At 50.5% G+C, this 16,197-nt stretch overlaps 1 long non-coding RNA gene across 1 annotated transcript in view; it reads right to left on the minus strand.

The window, feature by feature from the left end:
• Positions 1-7,831: 7,831 nt before the first annotated feature.
• The window catches only part of LOC132670341 (uncharacterized), a 28,864-nt gene continuing 20,498 nt past the window's right edge, over positions 7,832-16,197 (minus strand). Inside the window, exon 2 of the long non-coding RNA XR_013555958.2 lies at positions 7,832-11,195. This is a non-coding gene — a long non-coding RNA (uncharacterized LOC132670341). The remainder of the gene's footprint in view (positions 11,196-16,197) is intronic.

Raw genomic sequence — 16,197 nt, forward strand, 5'->3', positions numbered from 1 at the left:
CCTCAGGTGAAACACCTTCACCGAAGAGAGTATTGCAGCAATGCAAGGACTTGGCGGTCTGAATCTTCTTTCGCAGACGCTCCTCTGCCCACTCTCAGTCGTCCCCCAAACATGCCTGGAACCTCAGAGCAGCTCTCCTTGTCAGACCCTTCTCTTCTCCAGGTAGACACAGGACACGCACGTGTCTACCAAGCTCAGCTGGGAAATCCCCTGCTTCAGGCCAGATTCACTCTAGAAACCTCCTCCCCTTCCCGTGGGGCTGAATTAAAATGAGACTTTGTCTTCCTCACCTCATTACCCGCCACCCCCGCCCGTCCCCCCGCCGACAGGGCTGCAGAGAGGGCAGGCAGCTTTCTGGAAAGGAAAGGCTAGGAGTCCGTGTATGAAGGCACCAGGTTAGAGCCTTTGGGCCCAAAGGCAGTGACTACACTTTGGCGCCATCTACCGGCCAGTCGATGGGTTGTTTGGGGTCTAATTGGAAATGACTTCCGTTTTCAGGGATTTCTTGTTTCTTTATTTCTCGCGAACAAGATAATTAAGAAAGAGAGAATTATGTGAGATCCAGTCGGGATCACCATCATTAATGTCTCACCCTGAAAAGTTCACGGCAAAGCTTCCAGCCTTTCAGTGAGCAGGGAAGAAGCTGTCTATAAGAAAACAGGAGGCAATTTTCTGAAATGAAAAAAAATAATTGCATGTATTTCACTACTAAAACCTCACACACGAAGAAAGGCTGGCCCTTGAAAGGACTTTAAAGGCAAAGTATGAGTGCCAATATGGAGACTTATTGTGTCCAGCCTTCCCTGCTCCTCTCCTCGACCTCCCTTGGGTGGATCTCTCTTGGGCTAACAGGGAGCTAGCCCCTGCTCCCTTCTATCACAAGGGCAGAGGTGAGACCCACCGGATGCAGCCTCTAGTTCAGCCCGTGGAAGGACAGGTCCAGCTGGCCCTGGCAGGTCCCAGAGGGGCTGTTGATTCTGATACCCCCCGGTGGGGTGGGGTGGGGTGGGCTCAGAAACCGAAATTGGGGCTGGGAATGAGCAGGTATGACATCCCTGGCTGACAGTTCCTTTCTGTCTGCAGTGAGGCAGGGGTCATCTGCCTGTAAGGATCCTGCCCATGTGGCCAGCCGACCAGGTGGCGAGCACCTTGGTCTGCCCACGTTGCCACAAACGGGGTTGTCATTTTCAGCGCTGACTCCCTTATAGGGTCCTGAACTGGGCTTATCAGGCCTTCCAAGAGCTGGTCCTGCTGCTTTGCCCCTCACCCCCAACTGCTGCAATCAAGTGGCTCCCTGCCCCCTAGCATCCTTGGCCCTTTGATCTTCCCATTCACCTGCCTGGAGAAGCCCACTCCTTTATGAACCCCACGGGAGAGGTGTCTGCTCCTTTGTCCTTCTGTTCCTCCTGATTTGGGGGCGTCTCTCCTCTTTCTTTTTTAATTTTAATTTTTATCTATTATTCTAGAGGTTTATTTACTTTTGAGAGTGTGAGCAGGAGAGGAACAGAGAGAGAGTGGGGGAACAGATCCCCGAAGCAGGCCCCGCACTGAGAGCAGTGAGCCCAATGCAGGGCTCGAACTCAAGAACTGCGAGATTGTGACCTCAGCTGAAGTTGGTGGCTCAATCGACTGAGCCAGCCAGGCGCTCCTAATTTTTTATTTTTATTAGAGAGTGAGTGGGGGAGGGGCAGAGGGAGAGAGAGAGAGAATCTTAAGCAGGGTCCGTGCTCAGCGCAGAGCCCAACTTGGGGGTCGATGCCACGACCCTGGGATCATGACCTGAGCCGAAATCAAGAGTTGGATGCTCAACCGAGCCACCCAGGCACCCCAAGTGTCCTCCTCTTGAAGCCTCAGTTTCCTCATCTGGAAAAATGGGGGTAGGGAGGGGACAGTTGAACCAGGTACCACTTGTCTTAATGTGGTTTTAAATTCTTTCACTGGAGGACAGATGAACTGGGGTCCAAGTGCATTATTCACTAGAAGTGCACAATGAATGAGTACTGGAAACTTTACACATTGCAGCTCCTCGTACCTTCTCCAAAGTTAGGGCAGACAAGCATATACATGTTTTACTTCACTGTGTCTCAGCGAATGTGTGGTGGCAAATCATAAAGCAAAGTTCAGTGTTCAAGCTGCTACTGGCTACATAATGAGAACGATCTAAATTTATAAGCTGCTTCACAATTCCTCTGAGCAGCACTACAACTGCAGATGATCTGCTGCCTACAAACTCAGAACCCCTTCAGCAACTCTGCCTGTCATTTAGAAAGACAGGATGGGGGCACCTGGCTGGCTCAGTCGGTGGAGCACGGTGACTCTTGGTCTCAGGGTTGTGAGTTCAAGCCCCACATCGGGCTCTGTGCTGACAGCTCAGAGCCTGGAGCCTGCTTTGGTTTCTGTGTCTCCCTCTCTCTCTGCCCCTCCCCCGCTCATGCTCTGTCCGTCTCTCCCCAAGATAAATAAACGTTGGGGCGCCTGGGTGGCTCAGTCGGTTGAGCGTCCGACTTCGGCTCAGGTCATGATCTCACGGTCTGTGGGTTCGAACCCCGCACCGGACTCTGTGCCGACAGCTCAGAGCCTGGAACCTGCTTCAGATTCTGTGTCTCCCCCTCTCTCTGCCCCTCCCCCACTCACCCTCTCTCTTTCTCAAAAATAAACATTACAAATTAAAAAATAAATAAAAATTCCCCCTTTAAAAGAGAATCGTTGGTGAACGTGAACGTCCCAATTTTTGTCCTTGTTGAGTAAGGATGGCACAGTGAGGGGAGCCAGGCTCACGGCGAGTTCTCTCCGGATTCAGATCATATGTGTCAATGATAAAGAGGGACCGCATGAGCAGCCGTGTTGGCCACCCTGCCTAAGATATAGACGTTATCGATAATGTTGAACTGTTTCACCACATACATATGGGTGTCCTTAAGTGATGGATGTTTGAATTTAAGTAAAGACCTGGTTAGCACATGTATTCTGTGACTTCTTTTTCTCGGCACGATGTTGACTTGTGCACCGCTCCTTTCTCCTGCTGCAAAGTATTCTACCACAGGGCTCCACGACAATTTGTACGTCTGTTCTGTCGGTAGACATCTGGGTTGTTTCCAGACTTCTGCTATTGTAAACAGTGCTGCTATGGATATTCTAGAAATGTTTTCTGGTTTCGCTGGGTATTAAACGCATCGATTTTAGCAGATACAGCCAAACTGCTTTCAAAATGATGTTACCAATTGACACTCCCAGCAGAAAATGAGTCTCTCTCAACCCACTGTCACGATCACCTGGTGTGCCATTTGAACATTTTTTTTGCCAGTCTGGTGGCTGTCAAATGGTACCTTGTTGTCTTTATGGGCACAGATCTGAATCCCTGCTCTGTTGTCAGGCTCCGGGGTCTTGGGGAGATTAATTTCTATGGGCCTCAGTTTCCTGACCCATGAAGTTCCCCTCTAGATAAATGGACTACTTTCAAAGACCCATAGACCCTGACATTGGGGCGGGGGTCCCCCGGAAACCGCTGGGTCCTCACCCACAAACCATGAGAACTTTCCTGTCGGTATTTTAGTGTCTTCTTCTCTTGTTCTAGTTCTGAGCCCTGGGCATGGCCCTGGCTGGCAGCTGTGAACACCCTGATGACCAAGGGAAGATCAGTCTCTGCCTGTCCCTCTGCTTCCAAGACCACCCAACACTGGGGTCACTGCCCCCTCCTGCTGCTTTCTTGTCCCACTCCTTTTTTCTGCATGACACACACATGTATCATCTTTAATTTTTAAGTTTATTTATTTGAGAGAGCAAGTGGGGGAGGAGCAGAGAGAGAGAGAGAGAGAGAGAGAGAGAGAGAATCCCAAGCAGGCTCTGCACTGTCGGTGCAGAGCCCGATGCGCGGCTCGACCCCACAAAACCGGGAGATCGTGACCTGAGCTGAAGTCGGATGCTCAACCGACTGAGCCACCCAGGCGCCCCCACACGTGTAGAATCTTTCCCGCCATCTATGAGGGGCTCCCGAAGCAGCAGAGGACACCCACTGTGTCTAACCAGAGGCAAAAGGGACATCCCTGGGCACCAAATGTGACAGTCCCTCTGTGGCTCAGCTCCTTCTGTGGCTCATTTTGACTTTCGGATCAAGTCCAAAGTCTTCGGCACCGCCTTCCTGGGGCCCTACCTCCATTTCCCTGCTCATCTGCTGCCACTACCAACTCCCAAGACCCCCGCATGCCGCCTCCCAGCTGTGTTCTTTCTGTGAGCAGGTGCTCAAGGTGTGGCTCTGGGAGCCGTGGGAATGGTATTGTTTTTCTGCCCTTTCTTCCCATAGCACTTTTTCCCTGCATGTGTGGTAGCCCTGTACCGTGATTATGTCATGTGCTCTCCAGGCAGGGACCTGGTACCCTCTTGGGCATTGCTGGGGCCTGGAGTGGGACCCGAGGAGCCACTGCTGCAATGAAAGAAGACTGGGCAGACAAGGGGAAGAACAAGAAGGTCACTGTTCTGCCATTCTGTGGCCCTCACCAGGTGGGCTGGATGGCTGGTTAACTTAGGAAGAAATGTTTATTTTAGAGTGACAGTGTGCAAATGTGAGCAGGGGAGGGGCAGAGAGAGAATCTTTTTTTTTTTTATGTTTATTTATTTATTTTGAGGCGGGGGGAGGGAGCAATCAGGGAAGGGGCAGAGAGGAAGGGAGAGAGAGAGAATCCCAAGCAGGCTCTGAGCTGTCAGCCCAGAGCCCGATGCAGGGTTCCAATTCACCAACTGTGAGATCATGACCTGGGCTGAAATCAAGAGTTGGACGCTTAGGGTGCCTGGGTGGCTCAGCAGGTTAAGCGTCTGACTTCAGCTCAGGTCACGATCTTATGGTTCGGTTTGTGAATTGGAGCCCCGCATAGGACTCTCTGCTGTCAGTGTAGAGCCCACCTCCAGTCCTCTGTCCCTGTCTCTCTCTCTGCCCCTGTCTGGCTCTCTCAAAAATAAATAAAACATTAAAAAAAAAAAAAAAGAGTTGGACGCTTAACCAATTGAGCCACCTAGGTGCCGAGAGAGAGAGAGAGAGAGAGAGAGAGAGAGAGAGAATATCTTAAGCAGGCTCTAGGCTTAGCACACAGCTGACATAGGGCTCCATCCAGGACTCTGGAATCATGACCTGTGAGGAAATCAAAAGTTGGAGGCTCAACTGACTGAGCCACCCAAGCGCCCTTAGGTAGAAAAGTTTAGAATAGTTAATTTTAAGCCTTTGTCCGTGCACCACTAACAATATAAAACAATGTAAACAATTTCAAGCCTTGGTCCATGGACCATTAACAATATAAAACAATGTCAACGACAGGAATGGCTGATCTCGTAGAACTCTGTCCCTCTGCCTTAGCTCCAGCTGAAGCCTGAGGACGCGGCGGGTGGCGCCCAGGGACCTGGAGGAACCGACAGCAGGGAGATGAGTGGTGGATCCTGAAACACACGCCCAACGCCCGAGGAAGAGTCAGGACTTTCTCTGGGCGCCAGTGAACAAGAGCCCTGATGGCAACACAAACCCCACAGAGCCATGGAACAATCTGCTGGTAAAGGTAAGGCCAACCCTGGCGATGGTGGTGCCGGGATTTCTCTAGGCATAGTAGGAAAAGAGTTCAAGCCAAAACAACTGGAGGCCTGCCTGGGGATCGTGGCCACCGAGTCATCCGGACTCAAGCTGGCGACAGAGCAAAAAACACTGGCTGGAAGGAAGGGGGGGAGAGAGGCTTTGTGGCGGGAGACTACCCCCCACCATTAGGCAGAGATAGATCTAACACCTGTACTGAGCACCTGCTGCGTGCCAGGCCCTGTAGGGGGCACTGGATGAACGTGGACCTGGCCCAGCAGGGCACACTCTGGCTTCCATAGACTTTCCCTGTAACCATCAAGTGGACTGAAATACACGGTATGTTCTCTTCCTACTTGGAAAGCCAACTTGGGAACCCAAGCGTGGGTCTGAAAGGCAGACTGTCGCGATCAAGGAGCTGGGTGACTTCACGGATGCTGTTTGGCACATACCCGCCTCCCGAGGGACTGAGGAAGGTGGCACTTGTGCTGTGGGGCGGGCGCTGGCTCTCGGTCCGGGCTAGAAGGTCAGCAGCCAAAACCAGGACGTGTTTATTTTCCCGGGCTCCATCACAGCTGTTCTGATGATGTAGGCAAGCTGCACCGAAGGGCGTAAGGTTCCGGCTGGGTTCTCAAGTTGGTGGCTCCGGGCAATCCCCCTTGAAAGTCCCTCAGGAAGGCACCTCACCGGGGCCATACAGGCCGCCTCTTTGTAGCCGAATGCAACAGATTCTCCGCCAGCCTGGAATGGGTGTCGGTGCTTCTGTGAACTCTGGATGGGGTGGGGGCGCACACTGGATTTTAGGGGCCAAGCGGTCCAAAACCCAAGGCTCTCTGCTCTTGGAATCACACGAGGGCGCAGCTGACGATGCCCAGGGCGTCCGCACACAGGGTGGGCGTGATCCCCGCGCAGGTGACATAGCTGTGCCACGCGCAGACTTCAGGGAGCCGAGTGCCTGCGTGGGTCAGTCCCCGGAGATCACAAGCTCTACTCGGTATCGAGGGGCCCCGGCATCAACCAACCCGGCTCACATTCCGGCTCTGCCACACACTTGCCTTGTGAGAGTTTCTCATCAGTCGAATGGGGGTAATTGTACCTACTTCCTGCGAGTGCTCTGGGGATGAAGTTCGATGAAGTACGGACAGTGCCTGGTACGCAGTCAGTCCTCAGGGGCAGTGTGAATGTGCCGCCTGGTTTCGTCTCAGAAGCGGCACCGTTACAAAGAGCCTCTCGGGAGGGGCTGCCCTTCTCATCAGGAAGAAAACCGTTCTCGCGAACAAGTCAGTATAAGCAGGGGGGGCCCTCCCGCCCCGAGCAGGCCGAGTTTCTGCCGAGCGGCCCGGAGGCCCCGGTCACCGGCCGGCGGGGTGGACGGCCGCCGTGTGCCCAGTGCCTTTTCCTCCCTGCTCTTTGTTCTTTGGTCTCACGGGGCACTCCTCACCCATCCTAGCCTGTGACTCCGGTGGGGCGACCCATCTTAGCACCTCACCCTCCCACAGGGTGGGCACCCGTCCCCTGGCTGTGGCGACCGGTTCAGGAAAGGATCAGACTGCAATCGGACCCATCAGAGCCCTTCGCTGCGCCTCTTCTGGCTGGAATTGGTGGGAAAGAACACGTGTTCCTTTTCATCTTCAAGGTTATACTGAAGCCCCCGGGGAGAGGTGGAGAGACGAGATGGCTGGTGAGAAGCTTTCGAAGATGCAGGCAGGGAAGCCCCCCTGCCCCCACATCTCCCGTGGCTCGGGCGGGGGAGGCACTAACCCGTTTCGTTTATGATGAGTGTGTGTGTGTGTGTATGTGTTCCTGTTTCTGGCAACCAAAGGAGCTCTGAATGGTGCACCAGGACTCCCAGGCGTTTGCTGTCTGGTGGGTGGGTGTGGGGAGGACCTCAGAATATTTTCTTAAGAGAGGCTCAGAGTGCCTTACAACCTGAATAGACGAACCTTATTTGCTAGTGAGGCAGGATTCCTGGGTTGGATAAGAAAGGAATCTGATTAATGACTCTTAAATGCTATTGACATTCAGTGGCAGACACTCCCGGTTGTTCAGTCATTTCCAACAGCCTCTCTCTGAACCGCTGGGAAGCTGAACACACACTGTACTACTTGCTTTTCCAGCCTCCAAGCCGGCAGGGTGCCACGTGACCTGGTCCCAGGAGACAAGGCAGAAGTGCAAGTCTGTCTCTGGTGGGGGTGTGTCTTAAATGCTTTTCTATTATGATTTGCCTCAAAGAATTTTTAGAACTTAGCGGCTGTACAAAAATAATGAAAAAATAGCAGATTTTTTTAATTATAAAATTTCCAGTTTCTTTTTATTCTGGATAAAAACAAACATAAGAAAGTATTTCAAACTTTCCAAAATAATTTACGGCGTAGATGAAAGAATGGACAGTAGGCATTGCGAATGCCTGATATTCCTTCTACGAGGCAAGAGATTTCATTCAACCTTCATTTGACACACACTGATCTAGGTCTGGGGACTCCAAGATCCGTCAGACCCACTTCCTGTCCTGGGACCTCACTGCTGGGGAGACAGACCCAAGAATAGGGAACTGTAAACGCTGACGTAAGTGCTATGATAAAAATAGGCTCAGGGTGTTATGGGAGCACAGTGAGGGCCAGAAGACTTTCCAATGACAACGACACCTGAGCGGAGTCGTCAGGGCCATCTGGTCGGGGCAGAGGCAGGGCATGCAGACGGGGGCCCTACGCGTGCAGAGGTATAAAGGTGAGGAGCGTGGGGCGGGAGCAGCGCGCTGTGCGGGAAGGCGGCCTGTGCAGGAGGCAGGGTCCGTCCGGAAGGCCTGGGCCTGCCCCTGGGGAGTGTGGCCTCTGTCCTACAGGAGACAGCGGGGGGGGGGGGGGGGGGCAGGGAAGGGGATCTGGGTATCAGTGTTGTAGTGGATCTTTGCAGGATGGTGGACCTGGGATGTGAGGACTGCAAACCCGGGCGCAGGGAGACAATTAGAAAGCTGGTGCAAGGGTCCAGGTGGAGAGGGGGAGACGCCCGTGAACCAGGTGCCTGGCACGAGTCATTTACACCCCACCGCACGGGCATGAGATTCACCTCCTCCAGCTCCCTGTTTAGAAACAGACCTCCGGACCGATGGTTCTTGACCTCTGGAAATACCGGTCCATGCAGCCATTCAATTGCTCCTGGAAGTTTTTTTTTGCTATTCTCATAGAATGGATATCAAAATTCATTTTGATCAAAGTATTTCATTAGCTTTTGACTTTCAGTGGGCAGAAAAGAGCCACCATTTAATCAAGAACCTTTTGTTCTGTCAGCTAATATCAAGTGAGGAGCTTCTTTAAAAAGAAATCCTGATTATACCATCATGAATAATCATGATGGAGATAAAAAGAGAGAAGTAATAGAGGAGTCCAGTGCGCCGGCATGAGCTCCCTGTTGAGCTAATTTTTTTGAGAGGATGAACAAAATATAGAGGAAAGGAAGCATAATTAGAGATGAATCCTGGAAAATGACACGATCCTGAAAAACACTGTCAGGAAGACTATGCTCTGGTTTGCTGGAAATCCCAAGGGAAACAAAAAAAAAAGGCCTTTACAGTTACTCTTAGAGCAAGAAGAACAAAGGGGCAGATCCACGGCTTAGGGGGTGATGCGAGAAGCCAGACACCCTCCCCTTCATTTCAGCAACGTTCAGGCTCCCGACAAGCTCGGTCCTTCCAGAGGGCCTGGGGATGGGGACCCTGGAAGCGATCGATGCGGGTGGGGGGCAGGGTAACAACCAGCACCTCCACGCCACACTGTCGTTTTTCCACGTGGAAGGACTTCTGGCATTTCCCCAACTATACGGAATTCTTAACCTTTCGGAAGCATTGATTTCCTGTGGCTGTTGAAACGAATTATCACAAACTGGGGGGCTTAAAACAAGACATGCATTCTCTCACAGTGCTGGAGACCGGACTCAGGCTAAGGGAGGATCCTTTCTGGCCTCTGCCAGCTGCTCCTGCTCCAGGTTTTCCTCAGCTTTGTGGCTACACGGCTACGGTCTCTTGCTACGGCCTCCCTCCATCTGTGTGTAGCCTCCGCCTGTGTGTCTCTCTCCTCTGCCTGTCTCTTTAAGGACACTTGTCATTGGATTTAGGGTCCACCTGGCTAATCCGGGATGATCTCATCTCAAGATCCTTAATTACATCTGCAAAGACCCTGTTCCCAAATGAGGTGACACAGATGTCACGGGGCCACCATTCGACCCACTGCAGGATCATAAACCGCTTTCAGGATCTGATGAGAGCTCATGAACTCTGCATCATGTCAAGTTCCTGGAAGCTGAGGCTGAGACAAGGGTTCTTGTACAAGTAATGTATGGAGGGAGCGCCCCAAGAAGGGGCGTGAGGAAAGCAGGCTTGGCAGGGGACAAAAGCTCAGCAAGAAGTGGCCTCAGCTGGAGAATAGCTTCCTCCTGACCTCCGAGATGCCCTGGAGCGTGAACTGCACTACAGCTGTTCCCATCTGGAGGCAAGAGGTGGCCTCTGTACCTCCAAGTCCGTCAATTTCCCCTGGTGGGGGGCAGGTGTCGTCTCTCAGGCCAGGAACTCCCTTTAGGGCAAGGAGGATTCAGCGAAGGAGTGGGGAGATAGGAACACTCACGGCAGCCCTTGGGGATGGGTTACAGGGATCTATCTGGCCAGGACCTACAACATCTACTACAGGCTTTCTACAAAAATGCCACATATGGGGCGCCTGGGTGGCTCAGTCGGTTAAGTGTCCGACTGCGGCTCAGGTCATGATCTCGTGGTTCGTGGGTTCGAGCCCCGCATTGGGCTCTGTGCTGACGGCTCGGAGCCTGGAGCCTGCTTCCGATTCTGCGTCTCCCTCTCTCTGGCCCTCTCCTGCTCACACTCTGTCTCAATCTCTCTAAAATAAATAAACATTAAAAAAATTTTTTTAAAGAGAAATACCACACACACACACACACACGCACACACACACCATTCAATCTCAGGGACTTCACAGACCCTTTAAAGGCATGGAATCCAGGTTGCGGGCTTGTGTCCACTTCTAGTCTCTTATCCCACCTCGCTCCCTTTCCTCCTTTCCCAGAGGAAATGACTGGTGGTGTCTGGGATGGAATCACTCCTCTTCTGCTTGCCCACCTGCAGAGCCAGCATCCTGCCCTCAGGAGGGGCCTGCTTCAGGGCGGGTGAGATGAACTCACAGTCCCTTTGGCCACAGATGCACAGCCCTCCTTTCTAGTCAGCTTTTCAGTATGAAAGCTGATAGCTTTATCTCCACCTGTCCAGCTCCTGCGTCTCTCAAGTAGTTCTGAAGTCAGGCAGGGACACGAGAGACTGTTTACAAACCTCCTAAGACCCCGAGTCATCTCGTCAGAGACAGTGTCCCCCTTGAAGCATGACCTGTGGGCTGTCAATTCACGGACTGCCACCCGACCCCTCGCCCCAGGACATGGCGCTTCCTCGCTGGTGAAGCTGGCCAGCAGGGCGGTCGGCTGACCTCAGTGTGCGCCGTGATGGACAGAACTTCCGTTCTGGTGCCGACGCGCGTCCTCGCACACCGGCACTTCGAGCGGCACCGACAGAGGCGGCTGTAGGTGAATCTGGGAGGCTGAGCCCAGGGGGGCTGATGAGACAGGTGGGCACAGACTGAAGGGTTCTCATCTGAAACAGGGAGAACACGGTGACACGTTAAAAAGAGGCAAATCTGGGGCGCCTGGGTGGCGCAGTCGGTTAAGCGTCCGACTTCAGCTCAGGTCACGATCTCGCGGTCCGTGAGTTCGAGCCCCGCGTCGGGCTCTGGGCTGATGGCTCGGAGCCTGGAGCCTGCTTCCGATTCTGCGTCTCCTTCTCTCTCTGCCCCTCCCCCCTTCATGCTCTGTCTCTCTCTGTCTCAAAAATAAATAAAAACGTTAAAAAAAATTAAAAAAAATAAATAAAAAGAGGCAAATCTGACTCAAAATAATGCAATGGTAACAAAAATGATCAGTGGGTTCGCCACCACCGCTGTGTCGCGGGCTTGGATCCTGGAGGCCCGATAGGGGCGACGGACGGGCAAGAGGGCTGTCTGGGGAAGGACGCAGAAGTACTTGCGGGAAAGAGGACACGACAGAGTGGAAAGCAGGGAAGGTGGTCCAGAGGGAAGTCCTGGGAGCCAGATGTGGGAGTGAGTTCGTGATTGGGAGCAGAACAGGGGGCTGGTGCGTTCTGGAGAGCAGCCGGTGTCACGGCCCTGGGCGGGGGGGGGGGGGGGTACTAAGAAGGGAAGGACTGCCACAGAGGGTCCCTCACTGGCCCGGGCCCCTTGGAAGGTTCTAGCAATATGCTCCTGGCTTTGTAAATTTTGAAGCATTAAGCTATTTCGCTGCAAATGGCCAACACCCCCGTCTGTCTCTGCTCCATTTCCACTCCTATCAGATGGCTACACTTAGTTTAGGTGTGGTGGGCAGCTGCTGACAAGGCTCGGTGGCTTCTCTGGGTGGTCCAGGGTGGGGGCAGAGGTTTCAAGGAGAAGTGAACGGGTCCTAGCGTGCCTGGTGACGGACATGTGTGAGGTGTGGGGGGGAGCAGGTCTGAAATGCATGAAGCCAGGAGGTAGCTGGTGGAAAATTCTCCCAGCTGCCATGGTATGAGAATATAAGTGGAGGATTCGGTTTCTACCAATGCCTAATCAGAATGGAAGATCTCTTCTTTTGGGGGGCCTGGGGGGCTCAGTCGGTTCAGCGCCCAACTCTTGATTTCAGCTCAAGTCATGATCCCAGGGGTGTGGGATTGAGCCCCGCGTTGGGCTCTAAGCTGAGCGTGGAGTCTGCTTGGGATTCCCTCTCTCCCTCTCTCTCTCTGCCCCCCCCCTCCGCTCCCACTCACCCTCTCTCTCCCACTCTCTCTTCCCCTCCCCTGCTCCCACTCACCCTCTCTCTCTAAAATAATTAAAAAAAAAATCCCTTTTGTTAGGAATATACTCAGTAACACTGTGAATGTAACTATAAACACATCACACAATTTTTTCTGCTTGGAATTACATAAAATAGATTTGATCACAATTCCTGTGTCCTCTGCACAAACCGGCAGCAATACCGCAGGTAGCCAAGTACATCCGTGTGCCAGGTCTTGCGTTCTATACATCGCAGTCTATTGGAATGCAAGCCTGGGTGCCCAATGCACCTTAGTCTGATGAATTCTGGCCTGCTAAACTGTCCCAGAGGCAGCAAAACAACCTCAGAAACAAGTGCTCTGTGACAAACCTCCCACACGTTTTCATTAGTATGTCAAAGTATGAATTATAAGAACAGTTTGATAACAATAATGTGGTGCAATATAGCACAGTGGTTGAAACACATTTGAATCGTTATTTGTGTGTCTTAGTTTCAGATCAATTTTGTATATTCTTTCCAGATTATTTTTTAATTATTTATTTATTTTTGAGACAGGGAGAGACAGAGCATGAGCAGGGGAGGGGCAGAGAGAGGGAGACACAGAATCTGAAACAGGCTCCAGGCTCTGAGCTGTCAGCACAGAGCCCGACGCGGGGCTCGAACCCACGAACTGCGAGATCATGACCTGAGCCGAAGTCGGACGCTCAACCGACTGAGCCACCCAGGCGCCCCTCGAAATCATTTTTTTAAGCTTATTTACTCATTTTGAGAGAGAGAGAATTCCAAGCAGGCCCCGCATTGTCAGCACAGAGTCTGATATGGGGCTTGAATTCATCACCTGAGCTGAAATCAAGAGTCAGACACTTGACTGAGCCATCCAGACGCCTCTATTCTTTTCAAATTATTTATCACACCGAAATTCAAATATGATAAGAAGGTAAGCTATGGGAAGCAAAACGCATGAAGTGAAAAAAAGATGAACAGAAAGTTAAGAACATCACAATATAATTATAAATATAAAGTACAATGATCACTGTATCACAGTGGACACAAAAAATTCTTACGGTCAAAATCGCGAAGATAAGGAAAAAGTTATGACAGCCAAGGAAAGTACATGATGAAACTTAAAATCATAGAGATAAAGATTATGAAAATTAGGACACTGCCATACAGGAAACAAAAAGGCAGAAGAAGACATAAAGAACAAGTTGGTACATTCAACAAAATGTACATGAAAGCCAGCAGCAGCCTTCTGGTGAATGTGGTAACTTCACCATAATCTTTCATTATGGCCTTTTACAATAAGGATCACATTTTTAAAGTTAGCAATTATACTTTTTTGTTTCCAAAAGCTCTTCTTTACACCTAGGTTTTTTGTTTTTTAGAAAGAGAGAGAGAGCGAGAGAGGGCATGGGGTAGGGGCAGAGAGAGAGAGAGAGAGAGAGAGAGAGAGAGAATATGAATCCCAAGCAGGCTATTAGCACAGAGCCGGACGTGGGGCTCGATCTCACAGACTGTGAGATGGTGACTCGAGCCAAAATGAAGAGTCAGACGCTTAACCGACTGAGCCCTTACAGCTAGGATTTTCACTTGAGCAGCTATGGGAGTGCTGGTGCTGCCATTTATGGAGACGCAAAGGACTCGGGCAGAAGGACTTGGAGAGAGCACCAAGAGTCCTGTACTGTTTTCCGTCTGAAGGAACTGGTAGCACGACCGGATCATAGGTGACATAAACACTTCTAGGCTGTCAAACAGCTCATTAGCTTCCTATGCCTTTCCTTATCTTTTTATACATGTACTACCTTAAAGCTGTTTGTGGCAACACGGAGAGCGCCTGCTCAGATCCCCTTCTAGAAAGGACCAGCTGCCCAGATGCACGGAGTGGGGTTAAGCTGACAAGCTCCATCTCAGCTTTTAAACAGAGGTCATACGATTTCTGGGGCATCTCCCAGCCAATGATTGGCCAGACATGGTAGCTAAGGGCACTCTCTTTATGGGCAGTCCCTAGTCAATGACTCAGCCAGACAGCAGTACAAGGGTCTAGCCATTTCCACCGGACGCAGGACCCCTCCATCAAGTAATCTGCTCTAGAGCTCCCTACCGGGCTGGCTGGGACTCTACCAGGTCCGCACTGCCATCTGATGGCACTCACCTTCACAGGTGTTATTCTTCAATAAACCTTTTGTAGTCCTAACTCCATCTCAGCATCTGCTTCCTGGAGAACCCAACCCGTGACACTATTAGAGACCAAAATACAACCTCCTTTTTCAGCTCTGTGCCATGTATCAGTAATATCATAGGAAAGATTAATTTGGAATATGTATTAGTCAGCTATTGATACAATAATGCTGAGTAACAAATCACAGAAGCTCAGAGGTATACAATAAGCATTTATTTCTTGCCCATGCATATGAGAGTTAGCTGGGGTGGCTTGGCCTCAGGCTGCAGGTCTATGGAACAGCTCTGTTCCAGGAGTCACATTCTAGGACCTGGGCTGAAGTCAGAGGGAAGCTCTGCCTCTGCCAATCATGGCAGATTATTGGAGTATAAGAGAGCAAGCCCAAATGCCCATTCACAAGCACATTTCAAGCCCCTGCTCCTATCATGTTTACTCACATTGACTAAAGCAAGTCACATGGCCAAGTGTGAAATGAAGGGGTAGAGAAAGACCTGACGACCTGGAGGCCATGGCAAAGGGATTGGGGACTATTATGGGGACTGATAATTCACCTACTCCCAGTAATGGTTCATCAAGTCGGTATAAGACTCAACATAACCAGGGGCACCTGGTTGGCTCAGTCGATAGAGCATGTAACTCTTCATCTCAGGGTCATGAGTTCAAGTCCCACATTGGGTGTGGAGCCTACTTAAAATTAAAAATTAAAAAAAAAAAGATTCAACATAACCATACTTAGCTCCTACTTCCCAGTTATGCATCCATTCTGGAATACTATTAATGCCTACTTGCAGGGTTTTTTCTGGGTTTAAGGCACATAGAGCTATAGAGATAACTGGATAATTATTAAGATTCCTGGGGGACTCCTAAAGATTATTCAGATTAAAATATTTTCTGGATGTACAAAGGCAAAATCTAATGCTCCTCTATTACCAATGTCATATAAAGATTGAACATGCTTCCTAGCTCAATGGAATCTGTTTTAACATTTTTGGTAGAATATATACTGTGAATCTGCATTGTTATTAAATAGCTGTTTCAGGATATATACATTTAAACTACTTTATTGAGGGATGTTTGACACACAGAATGCTGTACTTATTTAACTTAATGGATATAACTTGGTAAGCTTCAGGATATTGATGGACATTTTTCTAACGATAGCCTTGATCTATGTCCGTGTGGACAGTGTAGACATCTGATCAATCATGTTCTAGTGTTCTTGAATCTGATGTACTACATGGATCATAAATACCTGTCTTGAATCTGTTTTCCAAACTTATAGGATTATTAGAATATAGCAGAATGTTCAGAATTTGTTATTACCTTCATAGTTCTTATTATGATCTAAAATTATTTTTTAATTAATTTATTTTATTTTTATTAAAGATTTTTTTTTACATTTATTTATTTTTGAGACAGAGAGACACACAGCATGAATGCGGGGAGCGTCAGAGAGAGAGGGAGACACAGAATCTGAAACAGGCTCCAGGCTCTGAGCGGTCAGCACAGAGCCCGACGCAGGGCTCGAACTCACAGACGGCGATATCATGACCTAAGCCGAAGTCGGATGCTTAACTGACTGAGCCACCCAGGCGCCCCTAAAATTATTTTT

Source organism: Panthera onca, chromosome B3, assembly GCF_046562875.1.
Source record: "Panthera onca isolate mPanOnc1 chromosome B3, mPanOnc1 haplotype 2, whole genome shotgun sequence".
NCBI lineage: Eukaryota > Metazoa > Chordata > Mammalia > Carnivora > Felidae > Panthera > Panthera onca.